General features: G+C 41.9%; 1 long non-coding RNA gene across 1 annotated transcript; it reads left to right on the top strand.

The window, feature by feature from the left end:
- Positions 1 to 9,270: 9,270 nt before the first annotated feature.
- On the top strand, positions 9,271 to 10,027 carry LOC142098672 (uncharacterized). The gene is made up of 2 exons (XR_012678386.1): positions 9,271 to 9,413; positions 9,499 to 10,027. It is a non-coding gene; the product is annotated as an uncharacterized LOC142098672 (long non-coding RNA).
- Positions 10,028 to 18,841: the final 8,814 nt, after the last annotated feature.

The raw sequence follows: 18,841 nt of genomic DNA, 5'->3' as shown, positions 1-18,841 counted from the left end.
TTCTTAGAGAAACAGGACAATATGCCAGCAGAGCAGGTGGCAGTTTCACACGTTAAACATTAACTGTTAAATAATTGCCAAGAAAAATTGGCAAAATTACATTGCAGGCTTTCTTCGACTTGTACTTGACACTATGGTGTCAGTGCCCATTGTATTCACTTTTTTTTCAGTCAAGTTAATTTGTAGTGTACTTTTTAGTACTATGCAGCCAGTGTATTAAAAGATTCATATGGATAGACCATTCACTAGCAAGCCAGAGCATTAAAATATCCCCAATAGGAAAGTTAAATGACCCTGTGTTACAAAACATAGAGTATGAGGAACAAGCCTCTATATGACAGTGAGTTCATACTTCTAATTTGTTTTAATTACAACAAAATATATTCTACAATAAGTGGCTCCTGCTATTGTTGCAGTCCTTCCTTAACTTCATCCTGTCTGTCAAAGGGTTGCTGACGTCCAAACAATGGGAATGAATTTATGCTGGAGAGACGTAGGTGTGTATATACCCAGTTTATTTTTTTTTTATCAAGTATTTTTCAAAGAGACTAACAAACAAACAAACAAAATACATACAAAATGAAGAACAATCACAAGTTTAACATGGTCAGAATGAAAAGGATTACAGATAGAAGTACATCGCAAAATTATATCATATGTGCTAATCTTATTAAGGGGTATAAACAAGAGATGCTCACTGACCCCCGTGTTTTGGTTTTGGTTTTGGCAAAACCGACCTTGCATGTTTTGGTTTTGGTTTTGTTTGGTTTAGTTTTGCAATTTGTTAAAAAAATACCATTTTTTTGGGCTAAAATAACATAATTTAGGTATTATTTTCAACCTACATTATTATTAACCTCACTAACACTAATTTGCAGTCATTTCCATTCAATTTTGACAGGTCACAATATGCTTTTCATACACTTTCAGCCAAATACTGCAGCGATCTGGCTGGATGGTAAGCGACAGAGCAATGACTCAAACACACGACAGTTCCTACCACATCTCGGAAACATTTTTTAAGACAGCTCCACCTGTTTCTTGGATAAGTGAGGTAATTCTACAACTAATAAATGTCAACGAGCGCTGCCCCCCCCCCCCCCTCCCCAGGATGTGTGCTTTTATCAGACACACACCAATCCAGGGTGTCATAGCAAAAAAGGCAGTTTGGCGTCTATCTGTATATTACACCCTACACCAGGGTTTCCCAAACCCAGTCCTCAGGGCTCCCCAACAGTGCAGGTTTTTTGGATCACATGTGACATAATTAGGACCACCTGTGTATCTGTTACAATGTGTCAGTCAGTAATGAATACACCTGTGCTCCAGCAAGGAGATAAGGAAAACCTGCACTGTTAGGGAGCCCTGAGGACTGGGTTTGGGAAACCCTGCCCTACACTTATAGTTATATATTTTAAAAAAAAGCCTGCAAAGACTGTACGATCAATAGAAATGCCCAAAGCAGATTTTTTGTTTGGGTCTTAATTAGTCCCATATATAAAAATTGAAATAGAAAAAGAGGCAGCCTGCAAAGAATGTACGATCAATAGAAATGCCCAAAGCAGCTTTTCTGTTTGGGTGTACATTATTGGCAAACCTTATTAGTGCAAATTATGAAAAATACAGTTTAATCCCTGCTATGCCCTCATTAATTCTACAGCTACACACAACAATCCAGGGTGGCAGAAAACATTCTAAAAAGAGCTATTGACATTCATAGCAAAAAAGGCAGTTGTGTGTCTGTCTGTATTTTACACCCTACATTTATAGTTAAATAGAAAAAGAAGCAGCCTGCAAAGACTGTAACAAAAATAGAATTGCCCAAAGCAGCTTTTCTGTTTGGGTCTAGATTACACTCTACACTTATAGTGAAATATATAGTGCTGGTATATAATAATTTCAGCACCAGAAAATTGCTTTTGTCAAAGAGGGGAATATCTGACACCTCAAGCACTTGTAGTGCAAATTCAGAAATATATAGTGCTGGAATATAATAATTTCAGCACCAGAAAATTGCTTTTTTCAAAGAGGAGAATATCTGACACCCCAAGCACTTGTAGTGTAAATTCAGAATGATATAGTGCTTGTATATAATTATTTCAACACCAGAAAATAGCTTTTTTAGAACAGGGGAATACATGACACCCCAAACACTTGTAGTGCACATTCAGAAAGATATAGTGCTGGTATATAATAATTTCAGCACCACAAAATAGCTTTTCTACAAGAGGGGAATATCTGACAGCCCAAACACTTGTAGTGTAAATTAGGAAAAATGCCTCCTACTACTCTCTTCCTGCTCCAATTACTCCTCCAATTACTGCTTCAATTACTGCTCCAATTACTGCGACCTAACCCTTCCCTCTCCCTCTCTCAAATGGCGCTGGATCACTGTGGAGACGGATATTTATTCATTCTAAAAATCGCGAGATCCGACGACGTCACAATGACGTTTTGCCTCATTTTGGAAGAGTACCGAGCCCACTCGGGAACTCGGATTCCAAAAGTTCGGGCGGGTTCGGTTCTCGGGGAACTGAGCTCGCCCATCTCTAGTATAAACCGAATATGCCCAAGCAGGAAAATTGATCCAGGTACAAGAAAAAACCTGAGTAAGTTATCCACAATCCACAGTGGCAGGACGAGAAAATGCATGTTAATTTCAAAGTATGTGAAATTTGACATTTAACATTTGACATGGGGACCCACAGAATCAAGCATTCAGGACCCACCGGATCAGAGAGGTGAGCGCGTAGGGAGACTCAAGCCACCTATACCATATGCCCTAGGTTCCCAAAGGGGTGCCTTGAAAAAATTATGGAGACTCTAAGGGTGCCGCGAACTGCAAACGTTTGGGAACCACTGTCCTCAAATTTCTTTAGGGCCTATGTGCTGGTATACACAAACCTCTTGTGTTCCATAGTAGTGTTGACCAATGCTATCCAATTTTTGATCATGGGACTTGTCGGAGCCAACCAGAGTCTTGCTATGCTAACTTTAGCTACCATGAACAATTGAGAAATGTAGAATTACGAAAGCTTATTGACCTTGCCGTTCAGGCGAAGCCCGGATAGACAGGTGGCCGATGACCGAAGAGGAACATCAATTCCAGTGTTTTGAATGCAGTGAGTGACCCTACGATAGTAAGTTTGTATATGGGGACACTCCCAAAGAAGGTGCCAAAAGTTACCATTTTCTGAATTACATTTCGGGCAGTTGGAAGTATTATCAGAGCGGAATTTTGCCAACCGAATAGGAATCAAGTAGGCCCGTTGCAAAATTAAAACTTGTATTTGTTGAAACCAGTGTCAGAATGGGGCATGAAGGGCCCACCGGGGGACTGCAATGCTAGGGGCCCACCAGAGGCGGTGTGGCCTCTCAACATAGAGGCGAGACCAGACACTAGAGGGGGAGTAGTCAGCCCACGAAGGACAGCTAGCACCGTAGTGTAGTATATAAAGAATGCAGTGTGTATATAAAGAGTATATAGTCTTGATCTGCCCCTTAGATTGGGCAGAACAGTCACCAAAAATCGGGATTGTCCCACTAGAATCAGAACATTTGGTAGACTGTCCTACCTGTTCTTGTCACTTTTACCACCTGTGGCTGCTGGTTTCTTTAGATGCGGCTTGTCTAGATCCTGGAATGTTGGGGGACCTGTTTGGGGAAAAAATGGGTACATTTAGAAAATTCCAACCAACCCCGACGTTAAATCAATAGGACCCGTGATTAATACTTAGGCCTTCCTCCAGCCCCAACATTAAAGTAATAGTATTCCCATTTAATAAATAAACTTATTTTTTAAATGGGCCAGCTGAGAGGCAACATAATATAATTTCAAATTGGGAAGTGCAAGGCCTCCAGAGTGTCACACATCGGAATCTTAGCCGCACTTACCTCATCCGCCGCTGTCATATCACGGCTACCTGGGTCCCTTATGGTCGTTTGCAGCATTCCCGTCCTCTACACCTCCGTTTGTAAACAAACACATACTGTTTGTTCTGCTGCATGGGCACGGCCATCTTGGATGCAGTCAGGTGATCTTTCCAGACCAACCAGATTCAGTAGCTGTGATCACATGCTCTGTACAGCCAATAGTTGTTTGTGACACCCTATTTAAACCTACTGCTGTGATCTGTTCATTGCCAGAACAACACACTTCTCTCCAGAGGATAGTTCTTGTGTTCCTGTCAGCATTACCAAGTGCTCTGTTCCTGTTAGCATTACCAAGTGCTCTGTTCCTGTCAGCATTACCTAGTGCTCTGTTCCTGTCAGCATTACCTAGTGCTCTGTTCCTGTCAGCATTACCAAGTGCTCTGTTCCTGTCAACATTACCAGGTGCTCTGTTACTGTCAGCATTTCCAGACTGCTCATTCCCCTGCTATATTCTACATTCAGCAAGAACATGAGCAAGAAGATCATCCAGGTCGCTAGGTTCTGTTTCAGTCCTGCTCCAGCTAGTCCCAAGGGTCCCGAACCTGATCAAGAAATACAGACGACCGTGACAGTTTGTTCTGGCCCAATGGATCCGCTAGGGGAACATTCCCTACTGCACGTACCAAAACTGCTTATATTATTTCGCTACTATCAGGGCAAGCCCTGGCGTGGGCATCACCGCTCTGGGAAAAATCTGACCCAATTTTATCTGATATTGATAGCTTCCTGTCTACCTTCCGCTGAATATTTGACGAGCCTGGAAGAACAACGTCAGCCGCTTTAGATATTCTGCGGCTTCGGCAAGGGCAGCAGTCCATGGACCAATATGCCGTTCAATTTCAAACACTTTCCTCTGAGCTGTCTTGGAATAATGATGCTCTTGTTGCGGTCTTCTGGCAGGGGCTGTCTGACCACATTAAGGATGTATTAGTGACTCGGGATTACCTACAACACTAGACCAATTGATTACCATCTGCAATCGGGTTGATTTTCAGTTCAGAGAGAGAGCTCAAGAAAGAAGGAGGCTGAAACACTCCAAGTTCCACCCTACTCGACGGGTCCGTGCACTGTCTCCTTTTCCTGAAGGACCCATGCAACTAGGCAAAGCACGCCTTTTGCCCACCGAGCGAGAACGGCGAGATAGAGAGAAACTTTGCTTATACTGTGCTAGTTCCGGACATCTGCTACATTATTGTCCTCGCAAGTCGGGTAAACGCACCCTCCTAGCTGACGATGAGGAGGTGAGCCTAGGAGTGACCCTTCGCTTCCCACAAGGCAAGGACTGTATTATCCCAGTCACCCTGAAACACGCTCAAGGCTCCCAATACATTTCAGCCCTGCTGGATTCTGGAGCAGCTGGGAATTTCATGTCTGCCAAATTAGCTGCTGAACTAGCCATTCCACTAGTGAAAATTCACGTGACCATCTTTCTCTCTGCGGTTGATGGTCGCCGTATTCCAGGGAGTACCATTACGCATCAGACTTCTCCAGTGACGCTCCAAATAGGAGTTCTGCATTCTGAGTCTCTTACCTTTTTGGTCATCCCAGAAGCCACTAGCCCTGTGGTTCTCGGGTTTCCATGGCTTCAAACGCATAACCCTCATATCGATGGGTCGACTCCACAAATCTTGGCGTAGGCTCCAACTTGTTTCTAGTCCTGTTTACAATGTGTTCTTCCATATTGCTCCACCTCTGATAAAGAAGTTTTGTCAGTTCCTTCTGCCTACCAAGAGTTCACAGACGTTTTCAGTAAGCAGGCCGCTGAAACTCTACCACCTCATCGGGATTGGGACTGTCCCATTGATCTTGTTCCAGGTAATACCCCACCCCGTGGCAGAGTCTACCCTCTTTCTATCCCTGAGACAAAATCTATGTCTGAATATATAAAAGAGAACTTGGAAAGGGGCTTCATTCGCCCATCCTCTTCACCGGCAGGAGCTGAGTTCTTTTTGTAAAGAAAAAGGATGTTGGATTATGTCCCTGCATCGATTACCGCGGTCTCAACAACATTACCATCAAGAACCGGTATCTTCTGCCCTCATCACAGAGTTATTTGACAGAGTCAAAGGTGCCCAAATATTTATGAAGTTAGATCTCCGCGGGGCCTACAATTTGATTCACATCAGGCGTGGCAACGAATGGAAAACTGCCTTTAACAACAGGGATGGGCACTATGAATATCTTGTCATGCCATTCGGTCTGAGCAATGCCCCAGCGGTTTTTCAGAATTTCATAAACGAAATCTTTCGGGACTTATTGTACCATACTGCTGTGGTATATTTGGATGATATCCTCGTTTTCTCCTCTGATTTCCAGTCCCATAGCAGACATGTTAAAGAGGTCCTCAGCCGTCTCAGAAGGAATAAATTGTATTGCAAGCTAGAAAAATGCACCTTTAAAGTTGAATCCATTCCATTCTTGTGGTATATCATCTTGGGAACTGGTCTCCGTATGGACCCAGAGAAGGTGCAAGCTATTCTTAACTGGCCTCAACCATCTACACTAAAGGCAGTACAGCGATTTCTGGGATTCACTAACTATTATCGAAAATTCATTCGTGGCTACTCTACTATGGTAGCACCACTCACCAGGAAAGGAGCTAATCCTGCCAAGTGGTTTGAAGAAGCCCAAAATGCTTTTGAGCTTCTGAAACAAGCATTTATTTCTGCTCCCATACTCAGGCAACAAGATTTAACCTGTCCATTCTACTTGGAAGTTGATGCCTCATCTATCGGAGTAGGGGCAGTTCTTTCCCAAAAACCAGCTGATGAGCAATGGCATCCCTGCTGGTCCTTCTCCCAAAATTTTTACCAACTGAACAAAATTATGCCATAGGGGACAAAGAACTGCTTGCCATCAAATTGGTGCTTGAAGAGTGGAGGCATTTACTTTAGGGAGCTCGTTATCCTGTCACAATATACACGGATCACAAGAATCTGCTCTACCTTAAAACTCCACAGTGCATGAACCCACGTCAGGACCGATGGGCACTATTCTTTTCTCGATTTGATATCCATGTAACGTTCCGTCCCGGTTCCAAAAATCGCAAAACTTTTGTTCCTGAGAATCTGCGTAAAAAATTGCTTCAACGGGCACATTGTTCCAGATTTGCCGGTCATGCGGGCATCTGCAAAACTCTATCTTTCATATCGAGAAGTTACTGGTGGCCCACGCTTCATCAGGATGTTCAGCAATTTGTTTCCGCATGTGGCAGATGTGCCCAACATAAAAGTTCAAGACAATCTTCAGCTGGTCAACTTTTACCTCTGCCTATTCCCACCAGACCCTGGACCCATATTTCTATGGACTTTGTTTCTGATTTGCCTAATTCTAATAATTTCAATACCATCTGGGTCATCGTTGATCGATTCTCCAAAATGGCGCATTTTGTTCCTCTCCGTGGTCTCCCATCAGCACCTATACTGGCTCAGCTATTTATAAAGGAGATCTACCGTTTGCATGGTTCTCCTGAAGAAATCGTCTCAGATAGAGGAGTTCAGTTTGTGGTGAAATTCTGGAGATCCTTGTGCCAAGCACTACAGATCAAACTAAACTTCTCTTCAGCCTATCATCCCCAATCCAAAGGGCAAAAGGAAAGAGTCAATCAGGAACTAGAAACATTCCTCCGTTTGTACATATCCTCTTCTCAAGACAACTGGTAGATCTGCTTCCTTGGGCAGAATTTGCTCATAATAATCACTATCACGAATCCTCTGCTTCCACTCCATTTCATACAGTCTATAGCTTACACCCCAGGGCAGTGCCGTAACTAGACATTTTGGTGCCCTGGACAAGACTGGGCACCGGCGCCCTCCATATAAATGGGAGTGGCATTTGACAAGTGGGTGTGGCCAACCTAATGTGTGGGTGTGGCTAGCACTTTACTGAAAGAATTTATATATATATATATATATATATATATATATATATACACAAAACCCATTAAACCCTGTCATTGTGTGTTATATAAAAGAATTTGACCTACTGCTCCTCTTTTTTCGTGTGTTCCAGCGGTGGAACTATGCGTTCCACTGACAGGAAGTTCGGCATTTGGAACGCATTTGCGTTCCAAATGCTAATGCAGGATGCCGCTCGGCCGCAGCTACAGCGCCGTTCAAGCTTCCGATGCAGGGAACAAATTGTTTCTGGTGGGGGAAGCTGTGTGTGATTGAGCCAGGGCACAGAGGTAGGTAGCGGACGGCTGCTGCGCCCCCTTGGCCTTGCGCCCTGGGCGACGGCACCGCCCGCACCACCCTAGTTATGGCTCTGCAAATCCCAAATTACATCCAATGAAGTAAATGGAGGATGAAAACCAGAGAGAATGGAGTCTACAGCTACATAGAAAACGTTGACCCTATAGTGCTTTTCGGCATCGGATTGAGTGGGTAGGTGACGACTGGTGGGTAAATCTATGATGATCTCATCCCATTTATCTCATATATGTTCAATGTTTTTTAAAGACATTTGATGTTGTCCAGCTCAATGTCCAATGTAGCATTGGGTGCTACAATAACGAGGGTAGTGAGGATCCTATACCCAGTGATGGTTACTCAGCGAACCTGCAGGCTATCGAGGCAAGTCGCTGGCATCTTACCACCTCACTTCACAGAGGAGAACTTACTCTACATGCCTGCATTCCATCAAGCGGAGGTAAGTGTACATCCACACATTGATTGGAGAATATATGCGAATTTGAAGCTTGGCTCGTTTTGATGTTTTTATCCAGCTGTGATCAGGTAATAAATAATATGATTTTACTTTGATTTGTGTTATGTCACATACAAAAAGAGTCCTTCCATTATCAATACATATGGATATGGTTTTCTGGATTAAGAGAAGACTAATGATTAAGCATAATCACCTGTAACAAATTATTGTGATCAATTTATTTTCATCTCATGGTCTGGTTTTTTTCTGACATTTACTTTTGTTATTGACTGGTAGCAAATTCAGTTATTTTAGTGTCAATAAATTTACTGACAGCTGGAAACCCTGGCTGTACTCAATAACCCTCCCACTACGTGTAGGTCTGTTTGAGCTGTTTTTCACACTGTTTTCAAACATATGTGATTGTGTTTACAACCCAAATATAAAGCTTGCTTCTTGCTTCTCCTGAAACATATATTTCAGTCACCTGTTTTATTGTTGCTGTGAACTCAGATGTTAATGTTTAGTATGACCCTTATGACTGGTTAATTGGCCACACCCACATGACAAATTGACAATGTCACAAAAAGTGGCCAGACCACACCCAAACCCCACCCATATGACATCATAAGTAGTCTCAGGGTATAAAAGTGGGGGCTGGGAGCCCACAAGTCATTTGCTCCTGGCTGAAGGCAAATTGGCCACTACAATGGCCTATCAAAGGAAACAAAAGAAGGGCCACCTGCCCAAAACTCGGGCAGTGCCTTCCCGGAAGAGGAGACGGTACACAAGGCAGAAGAAGCATGTGACCGTTACTAAAGGCACAAGGAGAGGTAATATATATGTTCCATCTAAATTCTGTCTACCATGAAAAAGTGAATCTTTAACTTAATAAGCTGTTATTTTTCATTTTTACAGGTTACAGACGTAATCGTCTGACGTTTTAGAGGCATAAGACGTGACGATGACGGTGACCTGCTCCACCTGCCAGAGTCGCCTTACCCTAAAGAGCATTCAGAAACTGCAAAAAAAAGAAAAAAAGAAGAAAAGGAAAAACAAATAAGTTAGGTTTAGACAAGGTGCAAGGTTTAGACACACTGACAATGGTAATGGTCCTAATGCAGAAGAATTAAGGTTAATCTAAGTGCAATTAAGAAGCATGACACGAAGTTATTTAGCATTTAGGTTAATCTGTTTAGACACACTTACAATGGTAATGGTCCCATGCAGAAAATTTAAGGTTAATCTAAGTGCAATTAAGAAGCATGACACGAAGTTATGTAGCATTTAGGCTAATCTGTTTAGACACACTGACAATGGTAATGGTCCCAATGCAGAAGAATTAAGGTTAATCTAAGTGCAATTAAGAAGCATGACACAAAGTTATTTAGCATTTAGGCTAATCTAAGTGCAATTAATAAGCATGGAATAAAAAAAATAAACCGAATTTGGTCTCCTGTGATCTTTTAAGTATTAAGGGGATTAATGTACATGTTACATGCCAAAACACCCCACTCAAGGTTTTGGTTCTGATTTTGGGTTTTGGGTTCTGATTTTTTTAAAAAAAGCATAAAAACTGCTAAAATCCATATTCTTGGGTTTTTTTTTCACTCCTACACTATTATTAACCTCAATAACATTAATTTCCACTCATTTCCAGTCTATTCTGAACACCTCACACCTCACAATATTGTTTTTAGGCCAAAAGGTTGCACCGAGGTAGCTGGATGTCTAAGCTAAGCGACACAAGTGGGCGGCAGAAACACGTGGCCCATCTAGGAGTGGCACTGCAGTGGCAGACAGGATGGCAGTTTGAAAAACTAGGCCCCAAAGATCACATAATGCCAAAAAAAGAGGTGCAAGATGGAATTGTCCTTGGGAATTATGTTGGTGAAATAGGACATGCGCACTTTAACAAACCAATCATTTCAGCGACAGGGCCTACAAAACTGTGGCTGAAATGATTGGTTCGTTTGGACCCCCACAAAACGAGCTGGCAAAGAAAACAAAGAGGTGTAAGATGGAATTGTCCTTGGGCCCTCCCACCCACCCTTATGTTGCGGAAAAAGGACATGCACACTTTAACAAACCAATCATTTCAGCGACAGGGCCTACCAAACCACTGTGGCTGAAATGATTGGTTTGTTTGGGCCCCCACACAAAAAAAGCAAATCATCTCTCCCTGTACAAAGTAAACTGGCTCTACTGAGGCAAGATGTCGTCCTCATCCTCATCCTCTGATTCCTCGCCCCCTTTAGTGTGTACTTCCTCATCCTCACACATTATCAATTCGTCCCCGCTGGACTCCACAATCACAGGTCCCTCTGTAGTCTCTGGAGGCCATTGGTGGTCTTGATTGAAGAATTGATAATTCATTTTTATGAACATCATCTTCTCAACATTTTGCGGAAGCAACCTCCTTCGCCGCTCACTGACCAGGTTCCCCGCTGCACTAAAAACTCTTTCGGAGTACACACTGGAGGGGGGACAACTCAGGTAAAATAGAGCCAGTTTGTACAGGGGCTTCCAAACTGCCTTTTTTTCCTGCCAGTAAAAGTAAGGACTGTCTGACATATCTACTTGGATGGTGTCAGCAAAGAAATCCTCCACCATTTTTTCAATGGTGACAGCATCCAATGCAGCAACAGTAGACATGTCAGCAATGGTTAGCAGGTCCTTCAGTTCGGACCAGATGTTCTCTGCATCCCCACCAGCAGGTCGTTTATGAAATCTCAGCTGTTTCCTCGCAGCCACAGGTGTGGAAGAAAATGAAGGAGGAGCTGTTGGCATATCACGGTCCTCTTCAGAGGACAATCTCCTGACCAGCAGGTCTTTGCACCGCTGTAGACTTGTGTCCGCCGGAAACAGAGACACAACATATGCTTTAAACCGAGGATCGAGCACGGTGGCCAGAATGTATTCCTCTGACTTTAAAAGAGTGACCACCCTCGGATCCTGGCAAAGCGTATGAAGGGCTTCATCCACAAGAGCTACAGTACTAATTCTTTTATACTGCAGGAACAGTGAACGTAGTTATATATTGCAGTACAAATTCCTTTATACTGCAGGAACAGTGAACGTAGTTATATATTGCAGTACTAATTCCTTTATACTGCAGGAACAGTGAACATAGTTACATATTGCAGTACCAATTTTTTTTGACTGCAGGAACAGTGAACGTAGTTAGATTGCAGTACCATTTTTTTTTGACTGCAGGAACAGTGAACGTAGTTAGATTGCAGTACCAATTTTTTTTTTACTGCAGGAACAGTGAACGTAGTTAGATTGCAGTACCAATTTTTTTTTGACTGCAGGAACAGTGAACGTAGTTAGATTGCAGTACCAATTTTTTTTGACTGCAGGAACAGTGAACGTAGTTAGATTGCAGTACCAATTTTTTTGGACTGCAGGAACAGTGAACGTAGTTAGATTGCAGTACCAATTTTTTTGGACTGCAGGAACAGTGAACGTAGTTAGATTGCAGTACCAATTTTTTTGGACTGCAGGAACAGTGAACGTAGTTAGATTGCAGTACCAATTTTTTTAGACTGCAGGGACAGTGAACGTTGATATATAGCAGTACCAATGGACTCACCAGGACAGAGAACAGGACACAGCACCACTGGACTCAGCAGGACGGAGCACAGGACAAAGCACCACTGGACTCAGCAGGACAGAGCACAGGACAAAGCACCACTGGACTCAGCAGGACAGAGCACAGGACAAAGCACCACTGGACTCAGCAGGACAGAGCACAGGACACAGCACCACTGCACTAACCACCAGGACAGAACCACAGGAATGACCAGGACAGAGGACACCACTAAAACACACCCTCCCGCTTCCCTGATCAATGCCCGAGTGAAGATGGCAGCGGCAAGCGGGGAATTTAAATAATCCAAGTATCGCGAGATCCGACGGCGGAAGTAAGGACCAAAAGCCTCGTTTTCAGTTTGAGAATCGGCGCGAATACCCGAACAGTGCTCGGATCGGGCTCGGATCCGCACTGTTCGGGGGTGCTCTGATTTAGAAAATCCGAGCCCGCTCATCGTTAATTCCCTACCACACGGACTAGGGTTAATATTGTCAACTAACCCACCAGTATGCTTCAGGGATGTTGTCACACTGTTCGTGGTAAACGCTATGATCTACACCTGTCATCTGCTCGGCCTGCATTGCTTACTGCTATTACCTGTTCCACAATACGTGGTAAGCTGCTATTCATCATTGCTGTGGAGTCATCGCTGCTGTATGTTGGACTGTCACAATCTCTGCATACCTGTTCCACTGTTTGTGATGAACGCTATGACCCGCATCTGTTCTCTACCTGGCCGACATTGTTGATTACCGTTATCAGCTCCTTCATCTGTGACAAGCCCAGCCAACAATGGCTGAATATGTTGGGACTTTGTTGATTCCTGTGCCTCAATTCTACTTTTAATAGAGACTCTGGTTATTGCATATGCAGCTTGTATTAATGAATGTTACTGATTGCGATCAGTACGCACGTAACACGTGGCACGGCACGATCGCGTGATAAAATACGCACACATACACTCACACTCCCACATTCATTTATATATATATTTAATATTTATAATGGTTGCATTCCACAGTGATTTATGTGCAGACGGTATTTAGTTTATAGTTATATATATTAAGGTTATATGTACACTTTAGTGAAATCAAAGGTTCAGGTTGCAGGAACTATGTCATGTATAGTATCATATTAATCCCCTATTCATCAGCAGTTGTCCGGTTCATTCGTTGAAGAGATCGCACATTGCATACTCTATTTAGCGATGTTAGGGAATAAATGTTTAAAGTGATATTGACTGTATAATGCAAATACACTAGTTGAAACTGGATTCTTGGCGGGAAAATCGGAGTACATCCCCTGGAGTGTTGATCCCCACCTTTGGATATTTTGGTTTGAACTGGCCTATGACCTGCAGTACATTGGACCCTCCTGAAGTCTGGACCTATAGAAGCAAGCCACATCATCTGCATTGTTTTCTCTAACACTGAGTGTATATAATACAGCCTCGCTGGACCAGCTGCAGTCCTTTTCTGACCACAGTCTTCTGGACTGAAGTACTGTAAACTGGTACCAGCGGAGCACAGCTTTGCGCAGCGGTATGTATGTATTTGGTATCAGCTGTACTGTATTATAATTATGTATTGAACTGCTAAACTTTTGCTCCTGCTAAATAAATTGTTTGTGCTTTGGAAACACAAGAAATCGCTTAGACAATGCTTATTGGAAAACGATAAAATTACTTTAATACATCCCATAGGCAAACATTTGTCCATATAATAACCGCCCAGTAAACAAAACCCCATATATCTAAATGGAAATGGATGCAGTGACAAAAGTCTAAAAGCTGACTCAATATCATGTTTCTCCAGCAATGCACCAGACCCAGAACGCTGCACTAGCATCAAAGCATCCTCGAAAGATTGAACACCACCGAGCATTCAGATTCTGTAATCACGTCAAACAAGTTTGAAAGTGTTTAATAAAGCTGTGACCAAAATATTTTTTTGCTAAATACTTGTCTCAGAGACTTTCTTTACGAGCACACTTTGTGGGGATGCTGGTTGGTGAGTCTATATCCCTTATGCCTCATACAACAGAATTTTTCCATACAGAAAAACATAATTCAAAACTGTGTGAATGTAACAGGAAAACAGAGCTGCTGCATGCTAAATCTCTATAGTATTTACAGATTCCATTTTGTCTGACACCCACAAAAGACTCTACCTACATGGGGGTTCTTGGGTAATGAATATTCTACAGATCTTGAATCTCTGCTCTCACAGTAGGGAGGTCATGTGCATGTGCAACTAGAGGAGGGGAAATGAAATAAGCCACTACAGTTCCTCTTATCTGAGGAGCATTAGTGATCCTTAGAGGTCCACTAAACCTAAGCTGCAATTTGAACTGGTAGTAAAGGCATCTTGTAATGTCCTTCAGCATACAGTCTATGGTGAAATGATCATACCTTGTTAGAATGTGAACTATTTTACATTGTATTTGAGATTGGTGTATATGTGAGTGCAATGGTGAAAATACAGGGGGTGCCACTGCTATGGGGTCTAGAGGTGAGGCATAGCCGAGCCCTCTTTAACACCCTCTCATCCAGAGGAAACTTCTGAGCTGGCCACGTCCCCATGATGGAGTCCTCCTCCCGGACATCATGACCCCAAAGTTGGCAAGTATGCTATATATAGCTGGCTACCAGATGAGGGTTGTCTACTTTCATGTCACCCCTAGAGCACTGATGTTAGATGGTATCCAATTAGATGCAAATACAGCATACAACAGAAAGTGTCTCTGTTCCAGTGCCTCTAGTGGTCCAAGATGTATAGTACTGCTTGTTTTTAACTCTCTTAGATATTTTTGTTGTATGAAGTCCATGGAAGCCAAGTTTCTTTATATATATGTGTAATACACGTCTGTGTACCATACATCTGACTGCTCCGATGCAGGCGAACAGTGATGACTTGACATGCTTCAAAAGTCTTGTAAATCATATTAGTTTTAGTTGCAGATCTATTCAAGGACTGCAAGGATTTTCACAGTTAATATAGAAAGCCACGTCTGAGAAGCCAGGTCTGAGAAGAGCAAAACAGATTACAGGCAAAAAACAAGTGTTTATTAGAACTTAAATGTAAGTTTCTGAAATGATGACAAAACAAACAATATAACATATAAACAAAACAAGGTAATAGGAACATTGAACTAAGGAGATTAAATTGCAAATATGCAGTGTATATGAGGACAATGTATATAGTTTAACAGTAACAAATCTGAAAGAAATAAACGCACAAAATCTTCAGACAGGGCGGCGACCTTCGAAACACCTGTTGCTTTCCAGGGTGTATATTTACTAATCTGCGGGTTTGTAAAAGTGGAGATGTTGCCTATAGCAACCAATCAGATTCTAGTTATCATTTATTTTGTACATATTACAAAATGAAAGCTAGAATCTGATTGGTTGCTATAGGCAACATCTCCACTTTTTCAAACCGCAGTTTAGTAAATATACTTTCAGGTCTCAGTCTGTGTACAAAAGAAAAAGAAGAGGTGTTCAAATGTTGAAGTAACTTTGAGTAGTGTTCTCACTGATCCTAGTGTTCAAATGTATCAGAATATGAAATTAAAAATGACTTCTATTTAATGTTAGCATTAACGGTATTCCCAACACTCAAATATAGGGTTCAACTCACTAAGGAAAATAAATGAGAAATACAATTGGGAAAAACAATGGTGTAATACTGTTAAAAACTATTTTACTGCCAGAAAATATTTAGCAATTACATTTAAAAAAAAATCTGAATCAGTTTATCTGTAGATACAGGATACATGGTGATTGTAGACAGTTTGAATGAACTTCCCCATGTGTTTTGTCTTGAATGACTACTTCAGGGGTTTGTTCTGTCTTGTTACTCTATTTCTTATATAGGTTATAGCTGTATACTAAAGGGAGTAAAAGCAGAAGATCACACCTGCCGCGTGTAAGTTCAGACTCCATACAAAGACAAACTAATGACAATAGAAGAGAAACAAGGAAAGAAATATCAACTACAGAGAGGAACAGACAGTAGGAGAGAATAATGAAATAAACTTAGTCCAGAGAAATGTACTGTGCAGCTAGTAATAATGAATCCAAAGTATGTAATGTGCAAAAATCAGACAGCAATCAGGCTGCAGAAGAATCCAAGCAACAGAAAACAAACTAGGACTCAGGAACATACTTGAGCTACTATATAAACAGTAAACTAGAGTCTTCAACAATTAAAAATGAAAGAAGATTGAGAGGTCCACCTAGTGTAGACAAACAATGCTGGGAATATAAAGGCTTTTAATTGCTATCACAAATACAGCAATCCCCCCAGTCAGGTGCTGAGGAGGTCTGGACCTTGGAGGAATGAGTTGCTGCCACCTTCTGGTACAGAAAGTAAGTACACACCCTGACAAGTAGAAGAAAGGCTAAGGAGGCATAGGCAAACCGATGGGGGGTTTCCTAGTGTCTACAAACCCCCTCCCAGCATGGGACACTGTATGCTTGAGGTGGCTTGCCCCGTGTATATGATGGGGATAGGAATTGACTGTGTATATAATGTGGATAGGAAGAGTTGGAGAGCAGCCAAGCACTGTCTAAAATTATAGCCACGCCCCCATGTATACTGGTCACGTCCACCCACGGCGCAGCGTGAAAACCCCTCCCTGCAAATCCTGCGTTTGCCCCTAGGAGGGAGGGACAGATCACTGTAAATTGTGGAAATAAGAATTAATATTTAAAGGCAAGTGCAGCATTTTCCTATGTCTGAGTAGGTTGGATGTCTGCTGTAGGCATTTTATGTATTACATACATATAACTAGTTGGAGCTAACTATGGTAAGGCAAGAGTAGAAGTGCTGAGGTCATGACACCACGGCATTGAGCAGGACGCCATTAAATGGAACACACAATGTCTACAAAATACGTGTTTTCTTGGATGGTTTTAGCCCAGATAGAGCCCAGGAAGAGACAAAGGTTTAGGCCCCTTATTATTAGAGCTGTGCATATATACTATCATACTCATATATACAGAATAAAGCATTTAATAAGAAACGAACACAGTGGGCCTCATTTACACAGTGCCATTAATGTATCCTCGATACCACTTTAGTAAAAGCTCTTATACCTATTACCTAAAATACTGCTTGGTGCAGCCTTATTTATGGCTTATATTGATCATGTGAGTGAAGAGACATGGTGACTTCCTTTATTATATGTGGAATTTCTGTAAGTGTAAAGATTTTTACTACAATGCTCAGAATGTGCCTAGAAATGTGCTTCTCCACCAAAGTGCAACGTGCAGGTGCAAAATAGGTCTCAGTAAAAGTATAGGATGAGACTCTAAGACCACCACCTGTGCTGGTGCAGAATCTAAGGGCTAGATTTACTAAGCTGCGGGTTTGAAAAAGTGGGGATGTTGCCTATAGCAACCAATCAGATTCAAGCTGTCATTTTGTAGAAAGCACTAAATAAATGAAAGCTACAATCTGATTGGTTGCTATAGGCAACATCCCCACTTTTTCAAACCCGCAGCTTAGTAAATCTAGCCCTAAGTCCTTTGCTGAGTGAAAATGCCTAAGCACAGCAAGGAATGAGGCTAATAATGTGCCTTTTCTGTAGAGTGTAGAGATCCCCCTTGGTTACGTCCATTATGATTGAGGGGTTCAATCCAATTCATTCACAGGCGGTTTCAGCTTATGGAGCTAGCTTTGATTTCATGTAGTGAAGCCACAGTAGTTTCATACTGAAACTGTGTGGCTTATTTATAAGACACAGCAACACCACAACAACCACTTAATGCTGTGTCAAAGAGTGAAGTTGAAGTGGTCAGTGAGATCATTGAGTTTCACTATGGACGCAGAGCAACGGTCTACTAGTAGGACAGATTCCAGCACCCTTCTATTGTTGTACCACCGAAGTCCCGCTTGACTCCATAGGCAAGGCTGGGAGCAGAGATTCCATCGCCACTCATAGATATGAACAGATTGGCATTCAGGGCACAAACCTCTTTCTTTTTCAAACGAATGCACAATGCTAATGTTTCACTTTTTATCAAATCCAGTGCTGATATTTTTCTGAATTTTGCCTCCATTCTTTTACTGTACACAGCTTTTGATCATCTCCTATTCAATAATAATCATCAAAAATAAGTAAGCAGCCATTCAATGTGGCACCAATTACAATTACATTCCTTTGTATGAATATTAATATTAAATAGTGGCTTTACTTGATATTTAAAACATTTGCTGGGATTGTCAGAAAAACATAAGCAATACACATATATATGAAACATTTTTTTTTTTATAACACTACACTGACAAAGGTTTATAATTAAAGTACAAATCTTGACCCTCCAGTCACCCATCTTGCTTGTGAGTTGACGCCTGGCGAGTTCAAAAAACCGGGGTATGATACATTTACCCCCTGGTGTGTGTCTCATTTTCTGTTTGACAAAATCTCTCAATAAAAAATAAAAGATTCCAAAAATATTTGCTAAAACTGATCAAATAGACAGATGCTCTGATGCATATAGGAAACGTCACCACATGAAGCACTATTTGGGTGTCTTATGTTTACTGGACTGAGCCCAAAGATAATGCTGTGGTTGTTCTGACTGATGAACTGTTAACAGACTATTGCCAGAGACTAACCAAGAACTGACATTGTTTGGATCAGCAGGTGAGAGGCCCAGCT

This window comes from Mixophyes fleayi, chromosome 7, assembly GCF_038048845.1.
Source record: "Mixophyes fleayi isolate aMixFle1 chromosome 7, aMixFle1.hap1, whole genome shotgun sequence".
NCBI lineage: Eukaryota > Metazoa > Chordata > Amphibia > Anura > Limnodynastidae > Mixophyes > Mixophyes fleayi.
The sequence above is the reverse complement of the archived record's forward strand: the minus strand, read 5'-3'. Positions and strand labels throughout refer to the sequence as shown.